At 39.6% G+C, this 17,517-nt stretch overlaps 1 protein-coding gene across 4 annotated transcripts in view; it reads left to right on the top strand.

The window, feature by feature from the left end:
• Positions 1-4,185: 4,185 nt before the first annotated feature.
• The window catches only part of LOC106565428 (natural resistance-associated macrophage protein 2), a 51,331-nt gene continuing 37,999 nt past the window's right edge, over positions 4,186-17,517 (top strand). The window contains exon 1 of one of the 4 annotated variants that reach the window (XM_045691598.2): positions 4,186-4,346. The gene's annotated coding sequence lies outside the window, so the exon portion shown is untranslated. Of the gene's footprint in view, positions 4,347-4,389; positions 4,520-17,517 lie in introns of those variants that run through there. The other 3 variants (XM_014132551.3, XM_014132552.3, XM_014132553.3) reach the window with 3 other exon arrangements.

The following is a 17,517-nucleotide window of genomic DNA, read 5'->3' on the forward strand; positions in this document are numbered from 1 at the left end:
TGACAGCATTCTGTAAGTCATTGAGAGAAGACATCAGTTCTTTCTGTGAATCCATGACAGATAAATCAGACTCTCAAGGGACAGTCAAGGCGAAACAACATGGTTGTGGATGGAATTGCAGAATCTCCACATGAAACCTGGATGGAGTCTGAGGACAAAGTGAGGGAAATGATCTCTGAAAAATTGAAGATGGACCACAGGAAGATTGAGGTGGAGCGCGCCCACAGGACTGAAAAACCCACCATCGGCACAGGTGATAGTCCCAGGCCGATAGTGGTCAAGTTCCTGAGGTTCAAGGACAAGGTAGCTGTTCTGGAAAGAGCCAAGAACGTGAGAGGAACGTATATCTTCCTCAACGAGGACTATCCTGAAGCTGTGCGCCAGAAGAGGAAAGAACTGATCCCAGCCATGAAAGCTGCCAGAGCGCGTGGGGACATTGCGTACATCCGCTACGATAGGCTCATTGTCCACCCTCCCTCCCAGAAGCCTGGAAGGGATGAGAGAGCCAAGCCTATGGGTTCGTAGCCTCAACCCCGCAGCACACACACACCAATTGATTAATGGACTGCTGAATGAATATTGTTTTATCTTGCTTTGTCTGCTCTTTTCAATATTATGTCTATCTCTGATAAGCTACCCAGGAAAGGGCTGAAAATAGCCCATATTAATATATGTAGCCTTAGAAATAAGGTTCATGAAATCAATAACTTGCTAACATCAGATAACATTCATATATTAGCCATTTCTGAGACTCACTTAGATAATTCATTTGATGATACATCACTAGCAGTACAAGGATATAACATTTCTAGAAGAGAAAGAAATGCTTATGGGGGAGGAATTGCTGTATATATTCAGAGCTATATCCCTGTAATGCTTAGAGAAGATCTTATGTCAAGTGTTATTGAAGTGTTGTGGTTGCAGGTTCACTTGGCACATCTAAAGCCTTTTCTTTTGGGGTGTTGCTATAGGCCACCAAGTGCTAACAGTCAGTATCTAAATAATATGTGTGAAATGCTTGATAGTGTATGTGATGTAAACAGAGAGGTCTACTTTCTTGGGCTCCTGAATATTGACTGGTTTTCATCAAGCTGTCTGCTCAAGAGGAAGCTTCTTACTGTAACTAGTGCCTGTAATCTGGTTCAGGTTATTCATCAACCTACCAGGGTGTTTACAAACACTACAGGAACAAAATCATCCACATGTATCGATCATATTTTTACTAATGCTGTAGAACTTTGTTCTAACGCTATATCTGTACCCATTGGATGCAGTGGTCACAATATAGTGGCTATATCCAGGAAAGCCAAAGTTCAAACAGCTGGGCCTAAAATAGTGTATAAGAGATCATACAAATGATTTTGTTGTGACTCTTATGTGGATGATGTTAAAAAATATTTGTTGGTCTGATGTGATTAATGAGGAGCACCCAGACGCTGCACTTGATGAATTTATGAAATTGCTTCTTCCAATTATTGATAAACATGCACCTGCTAAGAAACTGACTGTTAGAACTGTTAAGTCTCCATGAATTGATGAGGAATTGAAAAACTGTATGGTTGAAAGAGATGGGGCAAAATTAGTGGCAAATAAGTCAGGCTGGCAATCTGACTGGCTTACTTACTGCAAATTGAGAAATGATGTGACTAAACTCAACAAAAAGAAGAAGAAACTAGTTTATGAAGCCAAGATCAATGATATAAAAAATGATGGGAAAAAACTTTGGAGTACTTTAAATGAAATTATGGGCAAAAAGACAAATTCAACTCCATCTTTCATTGAATCAGATGGCTTATTCATCACAAAACCATTTGATGTTGCCAAGTATTTTAATGATTATTTCATTGGCAAAGTGGGCAAACTTAGGCAGGAAATGCCCATGACAAACAGTGAGCAATTTTATTAATGTATAAAAAAAAACAAATAATGAGAGAAAAGCAGTGCAAGTTTGAGTTTTGTAAAATTCGTGTGGGAGAGGTGGAAAAATGATTAACGATCAATAATGACAAACCTCCTGGCATTGACAACTTAGATGGAAAGCTACTGAGGATGTTAGCTGACTCTATAGCCACTCCTATCTGTCATGTTTTTAATCTGATCCTAGAGGAAAGTATTTGTCCTCAGGCCCGGAGGGAAGCCAAAGTTATTCCGCTACCCAAGAGTGGTAAAGCGGCCTTTACGGTTTCTAACAGCAGACCTATAAGCTTGCTGCAAGCTCTTAGCAAACTGTTGGAAACATTTGTGTTTGACCAAATACAATGCTATTTCTCTGTGAAGAAATAAACAGACTTTCAGCATGCTTATAGAGAAGGGCACTCAACATGTACTGCACTGACACAAATGACTGATGATTGGCTGAAAGAAATTGATAATAAGAAGATTGTGGAAGCTGTACTGTTAGATTTCAGTGCAGCCTTTGATATTATTGACCATACATAACCTGTTGTTGAAAAAACGTAAGTGCTATGGCTTTTCAACCTCTGCCATATCGTGGATTCAGAGCTATCTATCTAATAGAACTCAAAGGGTTTTCTATAATGGAAGCGTCTCAAATGTCAAACATGTAAAGTATGGTTGTACCACAGGGCAGCTCTCTATGCCCTCTACTCTTTTTTATTTTTACAAATGACCTGCCACCGGCATTAAACAAAGCATGCGTGTCCATGTATGCTGACGATTCAACCATATACACATAAGCAATCACAGCTAATGAAGTCACTGAAACCCTTAACAAAGAGGTGCAGTCTGTTTTGGAATGGGTGGCCAGTAATAAACTGGTCCTGAACATCTCTAAAACTAAGAGCATTGTATTTGGTACAAATCATTCCTTAACTGTTAGACCTCAGCTGAATCTGGTAATGAATGGTGTGACTGTTGAACAAGTTGAGGAGACTAAATTACTTGGCATTACCTTAGATTGTAAACTGTCATGGTCAAAACATATAGAATCAATGGTTGCAAAGATGGGGAGAGGTCTAGCCGTAATAAAGAGATGCTCTGCTTTTTTGACACCACACTCCAAAAAGCAAGTTCTGCAGGCTCTAGTTTTGTCTAATATTGAGTATTGTCCAGTCGTGTTGTCCAGTGCTGCAAGGAAAGACCTCGTTAAGCTGCAGCTGGCCCAGAACAGAGTGGCACGTTTTGCTCTTAATTGTAATCAGGGGGATAATATTAATACTATGCATGCCAGTCTCTCTTGGCTAAGAGTTGAGGAGAGACTGACTGCATCACTTCTTCTTTTATAAGAAACATTAATGTGTTGAAAATCACAAATTGTTTGTATAGTCAACTTCCACACAGCTCTGGCACACACACTTATCCCACCAGACATGCCACCAGGGGTCTTTTCATAGTCCCCAAATCCAGAACAAATTCAAGAAAACGTACAGTATTATATAGAGCCCTTATTGCATGGAACTTCCTTCCATCTCATATTGCTCAAATAAACAGCAAACCTGGTTTCAAGAAACAGATAAAGCAACACCTCGCGGCACAACGCCTCTCCACTATTTGACCTAGAGAGTTTGTGTGTATGCATTGATATGTAGGCTACGTGTGCCTTTTTAAAAATGTATGTAGTTCTGTCCTTGAGCTGTTCTTGTCTAATGGTGTTCTGTATTATGTCATTCTGTATTATGTTTCATGTTTGTGTGGACCCCAGGAAGAGTAGCTGCTGCTTTTGCAACAGCTAATGAGGATCCTAATAAAATACCAAATGAGCAAGGCAGAGGCAACAAGCCTGATATGGAGATGGTGCAGAGACAGCAGGAGCAGTGGAATAGAGATACTAAGGCATTTATTTCAAGTACAGAGGAAGGTCGGGGATGGTAGAACGGCAGGAAGGGACAGAAGAGAGGAGGCGATTTTTTACAAGATTAAAGGTGAGACGCAGCCGGTTGAATAAGACCTTAAATGTGATCGAAAAGAATCCAACAGGAAAGTGTTATTCTTGCCATGAAACAGATACAGTGGAGCATGTATTGCTACAGTGTGAGCAGTTTCAGAGGGAAAGAGACACTGAGATCTAGTATGAGGGAAAAGGGGATACAGGAAATTAGTTTAAATAGTATATTGAGTAGAATGTTATTAGATATAGTCTCAAATATTTTATATTTTTTAAGAGCAACGGGGCTGGCAGGAAGGATTTAGTTTCTCCGTCTCTTGGCCCGCACTCCAGTACAGTAGCTGGCAGTAATGTACCATAACGTTGGATGCCAACTACTAATAATCCCCACCGAAGAAGAAGTTGTGTCACTTCACTTGCTTGTGTCGACATCTAACGTTAGCTATGTGTTATTTAATGTAATGACATTTACATGACCATACTTTTTACTCGCTATATCCAGGTAAGATGACGCATTTCTATTTATTCCAGTGGTTGTTTTACTTGTCAACTGTGCAGGTATTTAACCGGCTAATTGCTTGCCAGATAGGATAAAGTTAGCTGGCTAGCTAGTTAACGTTTGCTGTTAATAAAAAAAGGAAAGTCACGATAACATCTTTGCTTCACTGCTTTATGGTAACGTTACTCATTTGATGTCTACGTTTTGGTCATTTCAAGTAGCTGCCAACCATAGAAATGTCTAGACTTTCTGGCCTCCCTTCGTAATCCGGTTGACCACGCTTGCTTGCTAGTTAGTTGTTTTTGACTGGGTCTCAATGTCAAAATGAGCCCATGTGGTCAAACAGTTTACAGGAAATAAATATAGTCTAGTGTTAGTCCAAGTAGTACTCTTAAGGAGCCTAATGTTACCATTACTCCTTAAAGTGGAACTGACAGCCTTTTAACTACTTTGCAGATATGAAACACACAATCATAATATCAGTAAAAAAAATCGAATTCCCAGTTTATGCTTCAAAACTAACTTCATAAAGAGGTTTTAAAAATAGGTTCTATTTAACGCTATTCCATGACATGCATATTGGGTGCGTTCGTACTCTGATTTCAGAGCACTCTTGTCTGAGTGTCCATATTATACACATTTGCAAGCATAGCAACAAAGGCTTGATAAATATATTTATCCTTTTGTTTAATATGTTAAAATGCTATATACAGCGTCCAATGTACACAAGTGGACATTTATAAAGGACCATATTTTTTTTCTAATAAAACAATGGCCAGTTTAGGTTGCGGTTTAATATTTTTTTTATTTTTTTTGTGAAAACAAAAATAGTCTGTCTTGCCTACAAATTCTTTACGTATTTAGGTATTTATTTTGCAAACTAAAAACAAAGAGCCTAATGTTAGCTAGCTGCTGGGAGGATGTCATGTCATTGGAGGAGTGGATGAGTGACCGACTGTTTCCACTAATATCGTTTTTAAGTGGCTACGGCTAGAGATGGTGTCATTTGGTTAGCTAGCAAGAAATATGAATCGCTTTGCTAGCTAGCTATGCTGAACTTGAACAACTGTTATCCATAGTTAGCGTATCTCTTGTTGTCAATCAGATGTATTTGGCAACGATCAAATTTGCGGACAGGCAAGTTCCCGTTCAGCTGTCAAAATGTGGGTTTGGATAAAAGCATGCATTGGACAGCAAGTTGCATAAGGACGAGCAGGCTACAATTCCCCAACGTTTCAGTGCAATTCGTGATGGCCAACTAGTTAAAGTTTGAGAGGGTTGGATTTTAGCTTATCTCGCTCTGGCTAGCTTTAGTTATTATTGTTCTTGATGTGCATAGGCAACTGAGGGAGAGAGAGCCTACCTTTTTTATGGTTGTTTGAGCAATAGGACTCACAAATGTTAGAGGACTCCCGTGGTATTTACATACAGTGCATTCGAGAAGATGAGACCTTGACTTTGTACACATTTTGTTTTGCGTGACAGACTTATTCTAAAATGGATTAAATGCATTTTTTTCTCTCGTCAATCTACACGCAATACCCCATAATTACAAAGCGAAAACAGGTTTTTAGAAATGTTTGCTAATTTATTACAAATAAAAAATATACATTTTGCTATGAGGCTCAGGTGCATCCTGTTTCCATTGATCATCCTTGAGATTTTTCTACAACTTACTTGGAGTCCACCTGTGGTAAATTAAATTGATTGGACATGATTTGGAAAGGCACATACCTGTCTATATAAGGTCCCACAGTTGACAGAGCAAAAACCAAGCCATGAGGTCCGAGACAGGATTGTATCGAGGCTCAGATCTGGGGAAGGGTACTGAAAAATGTCTGCAACATTGAAGGTCCCCAAGAACACCGTGGTCTCTATCATTCTTAAATGGAAGAAGACTCTTCCTAGAGCTGGATGCCCGGCCCAACTGAGCAATCGGGTGAGAAGGGCCTTGGTCAGGGAGGTGATCAATAACCTGATGGTCACTCTGACAGAGCTCCAGAGTTCCTCTATGGAGATGGGAGAACCTTCCAGAAGGACACCATCTCTTCAGCACTCCACCAATTAGGCCTTTATGGTAGAATGGGCAGACGGAAGCCACTCCTCAGTAAAAGGCACATGACAGCGTGCTTGGAGTTTGCCAAAAGGACCTAAAGGACTCTCAGAACATGAGAAACAAGATTATCTGGTCTGAAAAAAAACAAGATTGAACTCTTGGCTTGAATGCAAAGCTTCACGTCTGGAGGAAACCTGGCAGCATCCCTATGTTGAAGCATGGTGGCAGGATGTTTTTCAGCGGCAGGGACTGGGAGACTAGTCAGGAACGAGGGAAAGATGACAGGAGCAAAGTACAGAGAGACCCTTGACGAAAACCTGCTCCAGGGCGCTCAGGACCTCTGACTGGGGGTGAAGGTTCACCTTCCAACAGGACAACGACCCTAAGCACACAGCCAAGACAATGCAGGAGTGGCTTCGGGACAAGTCTCTGAATGTCCTTGACTGGCCCAGCCAGAGCCCGGACTTGAACCCGATCGAACATCTCTGGAGAGACCTGAAAATAGCTGTGCAGCGACGCTCCCCATCCAACCTGACAGAGCTTGAGAGGATCTGTAGAGAAGAATGGGAGAAACTCCCCAAATACAAGTGTGCCAAGCTTGTAGCGTCATACGCAAGAAGAATCGAGGCTGTAATCGCTGCCAAAGGTGTTTCAACCAAGTACTGAGTAAAGGGTCTGAATACTTATGTAAATGAGATATTTCTGTGTTTTTTTTTTTTTTATAAATGTGCAAAGATTTCTCAACATGTTTTTGCATTGTCATTATGGGATATTGTGGTAGGTTGAGGGGAAAAAACAATAAAATCCATGTTAGAATAAGGCTGCAACATAACAAAATGTGTAAAAAGTCACACTCTACATTCAAAACCAGGGGAATGTGTTTTGATATGGAGAGGCAGGAATTTGGTTAAAAAACCTAAAATAAAATACTGCATCCCCCAAACCCATCTGAATACTGTATTTGCAGAAATTCATTCAGGTGTATTTTGTGACTTTTGACGAATGCGTTCCAATGATCAAAAGTCGCGCTGTTGCTACTGCCTGTGAACACACAGTCCAATTCAAAGGGAAGGATGGCAGGCCCGTTTGACAAATGGCTTATTTGCCTTTAGGCCTATTGTAGCTTTGATTGGCTATGGCGCACCGGTCTGTGTAGACTCCTGTCCTTGAAAATACGTTTTTATTATGTTTTAACATGAAAATATCTAAGTGCTCGCTTGTCAGAAAATGTAAAAAAAAACAAAAAAACAAGTGTCATATTCTTCCTGCCTTTTACTTTCATATCACAACTTCACAAATACAAAACACGCTTACTGTACACTGTTTTAACCGGCTTTATCACAGCTGCAGCCAACAGTATTTTTCTTGCGTTACACACAGGTGTTCGTCACATGATCAATAGAGTGGTCCACCTGCGCTAATTATGTCTTCAGTCTGTTTTCTGTAAACACATGCTGTATCATGGATATATGCCCATGTGGGAATACTAACTCTAACCCTATAAAGGTGTCTCAATTTAATGTATTTTTAAAAATATCACTTGGTGATATGAGAGAAGGGCCTTATGCTTCCAAAAACGTAATGTAAACGATGCGTGTTAATGTTCAGACAGTGTCGGGGCTCTTTACAAAACTCCACCGTACAAAATACTCTTATGTGTACTGTAATGGAACTAACTGAGAGTCATGATCAAGAGCTAGTCTAGTGTATGCAGTGTAGCTGCAATGTAGGTTGCAGGTTAAAACATATACCTTACATAACTTCACTGTTTGAAATACTGCTAGTTCATCATTTTAATCTTCTCAATGGAGCAGTGTGGATATAGGTACAGTGGAATATCCCATCCTTGCATTGAGGTGCGTTTTCTGACCCATATCTCGCACCAGCACCACAGTGTCTTAATGTAACCATGATTGTGTTCTGAACTCAGTGTAAACTATCATAACGGTATGGTCGATATCTTCTGGCAAGGCCTATAGCCTAGTATAACATTTTAAACAACTTTATAAGATGTTCTAAAGTTGCTAAGCTGTTCATTCAGCCCTCGGAGGCATTTCTAGGTCAAACTGTTCCTTGTCTCGTGAGGAATGTAGCCTAAAGATTTGTGCTTCAGTCCTAGTTTAGGCTGTTGTACTTTAAAAAGAGAGTGTGTGTGTGTAAGGTCCTTGTTCCGTTAGGGAGGTGACAGATATGGAGTGAGCTGTTTTTTACAGATTAGGTCAGAGAGAGAGAGCAGAACTGCTCCCACTCTGTTCTCTCTTTTCTGCCCTCATTCTTCTCAGTCTCATGCGTCTGTTTTTGGGAAGAATGAATGACCGGGACTGGTAATTTGACCATTTTGACTGAGTAGTCCTATACACAGGTGCTATACAATTTTATTTACATTGATAGATAGGGGTGTAAATCCAAGGTTGACAATGGATAGGGAGTCGTTCCATGTCATTTCAGCATGCCATGACACCCACCATCTCAGATTGTTCTGAAGTTGTTTCTGTAGTTAGAAACAAGTAAAAATGCCATTCCTGAAACATTATTTTGTTGAAATTTAATTTGATCTCAGAGAAATTAAGAATTGCACACATTGGCCATTTTTAATTTATAGGATTCAGATAATATTAAATAATTATAGTACCTAACATCTGATTTGGGACCAAACTTATTCCTACCCATTAGGGCTGACCACATTTAGTCGATTGTTTGGACGATAGGCTGTTGGTTATTAAGCAAGATTTATTTTTTTAATCGAGCAGTGGCAAATATATAAAAATAATTTATGGCACACAAGTCACCTGTCTGAGTGGACTAATCCATTGTGGAGGCCGCGGGGATGGCACACCAGTATCACCAGTAGTAACCTACATTTACCGTTAAATTAACATAATTTATAATCTAGAATGTTTGTTTGGTTATGGTATTTTCTGTTGATGCTTTCAGCATACACTGAACGCAAATATAAATGCAACATGTATAGTGTTGGTTTCATGAGCTGAGATAAAAAATAAAAAAAGCTTATTTCTCAATTTTCTGCACAAATTTGTTTAAATCCCTGTTAGTGAGCATTTCTACTTTGCCAAGATAAGCCAACTACCTGGCAGGTGTGGCATATCAAGAAGCTAATTAAAAAGCATAATCATTACACATTTGCACCTTGTGCTGGGGACAATAAAAGGCCAATCTAAAACGTGCAGTTTTGTCACGCATCACAACGCCACAGATGTCTCAAGTTGAGGGAGCGTACAATTGGTATGCTGACTGCAGGAATGTCCACAGGGAGCTGTTGCCAGATAATTGAATGTTCATTTCTCTACCATAAGCTGCCTCCAATGTCGTTTTTAGAGAATTTGGCACTATGTCCAACCAGCCTCACAACCACAGACCACGTGTCTGGCGTGTTGTGTGTGCGCAAGCGGTTTACTGATGTCAACGTTATGGTATGGGCAGGCATAAGCTAAGGACAAAACACAATTGCATTTTATCGATGGCTATATGAATGCACAAAAATACCGTGACGAGATCCTGCAGCCCATTTTTTTATTTATTTTTTGTCAATTTATTTGTTGTCTTTTGTTTTGAGTACTCCTGTCAATTTTGATTAAGGACACTCACCTGATTATGCATAGAAGGAGGCCTAGGCTGCCTGGCCTGCATGCAAATGTAGGCCCCAAAATTTGCCCATTTGGGGATCTGATACTATTTCTGATTGTCTTAACTCAGCATCACTTTGGAGCTTCTCAAAGTAAGTTTTTCTTCGCCTCAAACAGCAAGTACATTATGTCTATTTTTACATCCATTGAGAATGACAATAGTTCCTCAAATGTTTCCAGCTCGATCCCTTGCAATAACCACTCAGCATGAAAGGGGAAACAAATGTGATGCTCTGATCCGGTGGAAACGTCATAAAATAGGCCTACCTGATTACTCATTCTCCTTGCGCAAATAGCCTACTGCTGTGTCTGTCTGGAGCTCACTGGCATGGGAAACAATGTTGCAAGTTTGCTAGCACTAACTTAGGGCCTGACCAAGTTAATAGTTGAAACATATTACAGCCTTATTCTAAAATTGATTAACTTGTTTTTTTTATCTCTCAATATACACACAATACCCTATAATGACAAAGCAAAATGTTTTTTTGTTTTTTTTTAATGTTGGCAAATAAATAATAAAATGGATCACGTTTGCATAAGTATTCGACCCTATATTCAGTACTTTGTTGAAGCACCTTTGACAGCGATTACAGCCTTGAGTCTTCTTGGGTATGACACTACAAGCTTGGCACACCTGTATTTTGGGAGTTTCTCCCATTTTTCTCTGCAGATCCTCTCAAGCTCTGTCAGGTTGAAAGAAATAAAAGCTGAAGTAAATCATTCTCTCTACTACTATTCTCTACTAGGAATTGTGAAAAAATAAGTTTAAATGTATTTGCCTAAGGTGTATGTAAACGTCCGACTAAAACTGTATGCAAATTAATATTAATACCATTTAAATGTAGATTTTTTTTTTTTGCATTGGATATATTTACCCTATCATATGGAGACATAAACAATTTACCTTGTCATAAGTAGACATAATTGCAAATTATTAAATCCTTCCAATAGAAATTAAAAAAACAATTTAGATACGAATTGAACTTTAATTAATTTAGTTGACTTTTCACATGGGATGATTTCACTGAACAACAAAAGGGAATATTGAATGATCCCCAAAAACTTTTTCAACATACATCTGTAAAATGATAACCAAAGCTTTAGTTTCTAGACTGTCTTCCTCTTAGGCTTCCATGTCTTCTCCCTAGACCTCCTCAATGTCCACCTCTTGAACATCAGACTCTGAGGCCTCATCTTCACTGTCACTTTCCAACCTTGTTGAGGATGGCTTGTTGTCAGGCTCAAAAAGCCTCAAATTCGCCTAGGACGGCCACCAATTTTTCAACCCTTGTATTGGTCCGCCTGTTGCGTGCTTTGGTGTGTGTGTTCCCAAACAAGGACCAGTTGCGCTCGGAGGCGGCTGATGTTAGTGGGATTTGGAGGATGATGAGGCAACGGGAAAGAGCCTCAAATCCACAAAGTCCCTTCCACCAGGTGGCTGATGAGATATGTTGGCACGACTGCCATATTGCATCTCCTTCCCAAAGCCCTTGCTTGGAAGTGTACTTCGCCAGACTGTCAAGAACCTTGCCCTCTTTCAGGCCAAGGTGGCGAGACACAGTAGTGATGACACCATAGGACTTGTTGATCTCTGCACCAGACAGGATGCTCTTGCCAGCATACTTGGGGTCCAACATGTACGCTGTGGTGTGAATTGGCTTCAGGCAGAAGTCTTCACACTTTTTGATGTATTTCAGAACTGCAGTTTCCTCTGCTTGGAGCATCAGTGAAGTGGGCAGGGTAGTACGGATTTCTTCTCTTACATCTGCAAGCAGAGTCTGAACATCAGACAGAATGGCATTGTCTCCCTCAATCTGTGCAATGGCTACTGTTATAGGTTTCAGGCTTCTTACCACTCTCTCCCAAAACACATCCATGAGGATCCTCTGGATGGGACTATCCATATCAGCAGACTGTGATATGGCCATTTCTTGGAGAGACTCCTTCCCCTCCAGGAGACTGTCAACATGATGACAACACCACCCCAACAAGTGTTGCTGGGCAGCTTCAATGTGGTGCTTTTATTCTTCTCACTTTGCTTGGTGAGGTAGATTGCTGCTATAACTCGAAGACCCTTCACATACCTAACAATTTCCTTGGCTCTCTTGTAGAGTGTATCCATTGTTTTCAGTGCCATGATGTCCTTGAGGAGCAGATTCAATGCATGAGCAGCACAGCCAATGGGTGTGATGTGAGGGTAGGACTCCTCCACTTTAGACCAAGCAGCCTTCATGTTCGCAGCGTTATCTGTCACCAGTGCAAATACCTTCTGTGGTCCAAGGTCATTGATTACTGCCTTCAGCTCATCTGCAATGTTGAGACCGGTGTGTCTGTCACTTGTGGCTGTGCTCTTGTAGAATACTGGTTGAGGGGTGGAGATGTAGTTAATTGTTCCTTGCCCACAAACATTCGACCACCCATCAGAGATGATTGCAATACAGTCTGCTTTCTCTATGATTTGCTTGACCTTGAACTCTGTTGAACTCTGCATCCAGCAAATGAGTAGATAAAGCATGTCTGGTTGGAGGGGTGTATGCTGGGCGAAGAACATTCAGAAATCTCTTCCAATACACATTGCCTGTGAGCATCAGAGGTGAACCAGTTGCATACACAGCTCGAGCAATACATTCATCAGTATTTCTCTATGTTCCTCCATTGAGTTAAAAAAAAATCTTCTGATTCCAGGAGCACCATGAGCTGTTGCTATCGATAAGGTGTCCGATTCATCATTTTCACCTCGAATAGAAGTAGAAGGACTTTTGTCAGAGGTTGCTTGTTGTGAGCGCTGAGGGAACTTTATGTACTTGGTCAGATTCTGCATCTTTGTTGCATTCTTCACATATGATTTGGCACAGTATTTGAAAATGTACGCAGCTTTTTCTTCTACATTCGCTGCACTGAAATGTATCCACACATCAGATATTGCCATCTTCTTGTAAAGATTTTTTTTAAATGCATTTCCATATACAGATAAATAGTTAAGCAGTTAGATTAAACAACTCCTTTGTAAGATAAAATCTTTTAAAATGAAACATGTATGGAAACAGGTGAATTAACACTCCTCAGTTAGCAGGCTCAAACAAGCTAAAACCCACATGGTAGGAAAAGCAGAAATTGTTAACAATTAAAACACATTTTGGCTACTATTTACTAGTTAACAAAAAAAGTATGTATGTATGTCACAACATATATTCACCCCACCCAGTATTGTAATCAAAACTTACCAGAAAGCATATAGTCCTTGGCTCAGAGAGTGTAGTAGTGTGAGCCTAATAGCATCTCATTAGTGTGCAAGATCTTGAGAATCAGCTGTACATGTGATGGAAGAGTGCACTGTGCATGCAGAGGGTTGAAATTCCGTTGAATTGGGGATAGTTTAACAAAAATATGCCACAAGACCTAGAATTGCCTTATGTATCCCACAAAAAAGGTTCACTGTTATAAGCTAACTTTTTGATGAATTTAAACTAAATTCCCCAAATTCCAGGGCTTAACTTCCCATGGAAAATGTCCGGAAATTTACCGGACAGTTTCCGACCCTTTGCAACCCTACTTAAAAACATTTTCCACCATTATTAATCTTTGATCACTAAGATTATGATATTTATTTATCTATTTCATAATTATTGTTACGTTTATCAGATATGTATTTTATCACAATTTCCACAACAACCAATGGAGAAATTAACAGTTTGAAATCCAAAAATGTAATACATCAATTTAATATTTTGTTAACATTGCTCATCTAATGAAAAGGGCTGAGTTAAACATAACTGAAAACAAATCTATTCAAAAGGTACATTAAAATGCATTTAGTAATTTCTCAATACCGCAATAACCTTTTCTGAATCTTTTTTTTTTCTTCCCATATACACACAAGTAATTATGTTATTTTTATGTAAAAAATATTTGGATAGGGAACAAAAGTCACTATACGATTAATCCCAAATTACACGTTTTATATTTCCTAAATATTGGTGCATTACAGTAATGATAAACGTTTCGATGATGAGAATGCATGTTTCGGTAACGAGTGTTGAATAGTTTTCCATTGAAAAACTGTACTGAGCACTACTAGAGATTTAGTACCCAATACATCATCACTTGTCATTGGTTAATCCCAAATGACTTGCATAATATTAAATCACCGATCTTAATGCAATTGACTAAAACCCCCCACCACATGATGCTGCCACACATGTGCTTCGGTTGGGATGGTGTTCTTCGGCTTGCAAGCATCCCCCTTTTTCCTCCAAACATAACGATGGTCATTATGGCCAAACAGTTCTGTTTTTGTTCCATCAGACCAGAGGACATTTCTCCAAAAAGTACGATCTTTGTCCCCATGTGCATTTAATTTAAATCTACCATTCCAGTGTTTTTCTTGCTATACTTTATTTACTTTGCCACCATGGCATTTTTTGCCTTTACCTCCCTTATCTCACATCATTTGCTCACATTGTATTTAGTCTTATTTAAAAAAAAAAAAAAAAAATTCTACTGCATCATTGATTGTATGTTGTTTTACTCCATGTGTAACTCTGTGTTTTTGTATGTTGTCGAACTGCTTTGCTTTATCTTGGCCAGGTCGCAATTGTAAATGAGAACTTGTTCTCAACTTGCCTACCTGGTTAAATAAAAATAAAATAAACATTTGCAAACCGTAGTCTGGCTTTTTTATGGCGGTTTTGGAGCAGTGGCTTCTTCCTTGCTGAGCGGCCTTTGCAGGTTATGTCGATATAGGAGTCCTTGGCTGTTATCCTGGGATTGATTTGCACTTTTCACACCAAAGTGTTCATCTCTAGGAGACAGAATGCGTCTCCTTCCTGAGCGGTATGACGGCTGCGTGGTCCCATGGTGTTTATACTTGCGTACTGTTGTTTGTACAGATGAAGGTGGTACGTTCAGGCGTTTGGAAATTGCTCCCAAGGATGAACCAGACTTGTGGAGGTCTACATTTGTTTTCTGAGGTTTTGGCTAATTTCTTTTGATTTTCCTATGATGTCAAGCATAGAGGCACTGAGTTTGAAGGTAGGCTTTGAAATACATCCACAGGTACACCTCCAATTGACTCAAATGATGTCAATTAGCCTATCAGAAGCTTCTAAAGCCATGACATAATTTTCTTGAAAGGCACAGTCGACTTAGTGTATGTAAACTTCTGGCCCACTGGAATTGTGATACAGTGAATTATAAGTGAGTGAAATAATCTGTCTGTAAACAATTGTTGGAAAAATGACTTGTGTCATGCACAAAGTAGATGTCCTAACCAACTTGCCAAAACTATAGTTTGTTAACCTCTATGGACTAGGTGGGACGAATTCGTCCCACCTACGTAACAGCCACTTGCAGCCTGTGGCGCGATTTTCAAAACCTTAAAAATCCTATTACTTCGATTTCTCAAACATATGACTATTTTACAGCTATTTAAAGACAAGACTCTCGTTAATCTAACCACACTGTCCGATTTCAAAAAGGCTTTACAACGAAAGCAAAACATTAGATTATGTCAGCAGAGTACCAAGCCAGAAATAATCAGACACCCATTTTTCAAGCCAGCATATAATGTCACCAAAACCCAGAAGACAGCTAAATGCAGCACTCACCTTTGATGATCTTCATCAGATGACAACCCTAGGACATTATGTTATACAATACATGCATGTTTTGTTCAATCAAGTTCATATTTATATCAAAAACCAGCTTTTTACATTAGCATGTGACGTTCAGAACTAGCATACCCCCCGCAAACTTCCGGGGAATTCGCTAACATTTTACTAAATTACTCACGATAAACGTTCACAAAAAGCATAACAATTATTTTAAGAATTATAGATACAGACCTCCTCTATGCACTCGATATGTCCGATTTTAAAATAGCTTTTTGGTGAAAGCACATTTTGCAATATTCTAAGTACATAGCCCAGGCATCACGGGCTCGCTATTTAGACACCCGGCAAGTTTAGCATTCACCATAATCATATTTACTATTATAAAAGTTTGATTACCTTTTGTTGTCTTCGTCAGAATGCACACCCAGGACGTCTACTTCAATAACAAATGTTGGTTTGGTCCAAAATAATCCATCGTTATATCCGAATAGCGGCGTTTTGTTCGTGCATTCCAGACACTATCCGAAATGGTAAAGAAGTGTCGCGCGCATGGCGCAATTCGTGACAATAAAATTCTAAATATTCCATTACCGTACTTCGAAGCATGTCAACCGCTGTTTAAAATCAATTTTTACGCCATTTTTCTCGTAGAAAAGCGATAATATTCCGACAGGGAATCTCCTTTTCGGCAAACAGAGGAAAAAAATCACAAAGGCGGGGGCGGTCGGGTCACGCGCATAAGCCCAGAGTCCCTTGATCGGCCACTTGAGAAAGGCGATAATGTGTTTCAGCCTGGGGCTGGAATGACGACATTCTGTTTTTTCCCGGGCTCTGAGAGCCTATGGAAGACGTGGGAAGTGTCACGTTAGAGCAGAGATCCTTAGTAAAAGATAGAGATGGAAAAGAAGTTCAAGAAATGGTCAGACAGGCCACTTCCTGTAAAGGAATCTCTCAGGTTTTGACCTGCCGTTTGAGTTCTGTTATACTCAGACACCATTCAAACAGTTTTAGAAACTTTAGGGTGTTTTCTATCCATATGTAATAAGTATATGCATATTCTAGTTACTGGGTAGGAGTGGTAACCAGATTAAATCGGGTATGTTTTTTATCCAGCCGTGTCAATACTGCCCCCTAGCCCTAACAGGTTAACCTCTTACATCTAGACGTTCCGCTAGCGGAACACCTGCTCCAATATCCAATGATGGGCGTGGCGCGAAATACAAACTCCTCTAAAATCCGAAAACTTCCATTTTTCAAACATATGACTATTTTACAGCATTTTAAAGACAAGACTCTCGTTAATCTAACCACACTGTCCGATTTCAAAAAGGCTTTACAGCGAAAGCAAAACATTACATTATGTCAGCAGAGTACCCAGCCAGAAATAATCAGACACCCACTTTTCAAGCTAGCATATAATGTCACAAAAAACAAAACCACAGCTAAATGCAGCACTAACCTTTGATGATCTTCATCAGATGACAACCCTAGGACATTATGTTATACAATGCATGCATGTTTTGTTCAATCAAGTTCCTATTTATATCAAAAACCAGCTTTTTTACATTAGCATGTGACGTTCAGAACTAGCATACCCCCGCAAACATCCGGTGAATTTACTAAATTACTCACGATAAACGTTCACAAAAAACATAACAATTATTTTAAGAATTATAGATACAGAACTCCTCTATGCACTCGATATGTCCGATTTTAAAATAGCTTTTCGGTGAAAGCACATTTTGCAATATTCTCAGAAGATAGCCCAGCCATCACGGCTAGCTATTTAGACACCGACCAAGTTTAGCCCTGACCAAACTCCGATTTACTATTACAAAAGTTTGATTACCTTTGTTGTCTTC

Source organism: Salmo salar, chromosome 12, assembly GCF_965601325.2.
Source record: "Salmo salar chromosome 12, fSalSal1, whole genome shotgun sequence".
NCBI classification, from domain to species: Eukaryota; Metazoa; Chordata; class Actinopteri; order Salmoniformes; family Salmonidae; genus Salmo; species Salmo salar.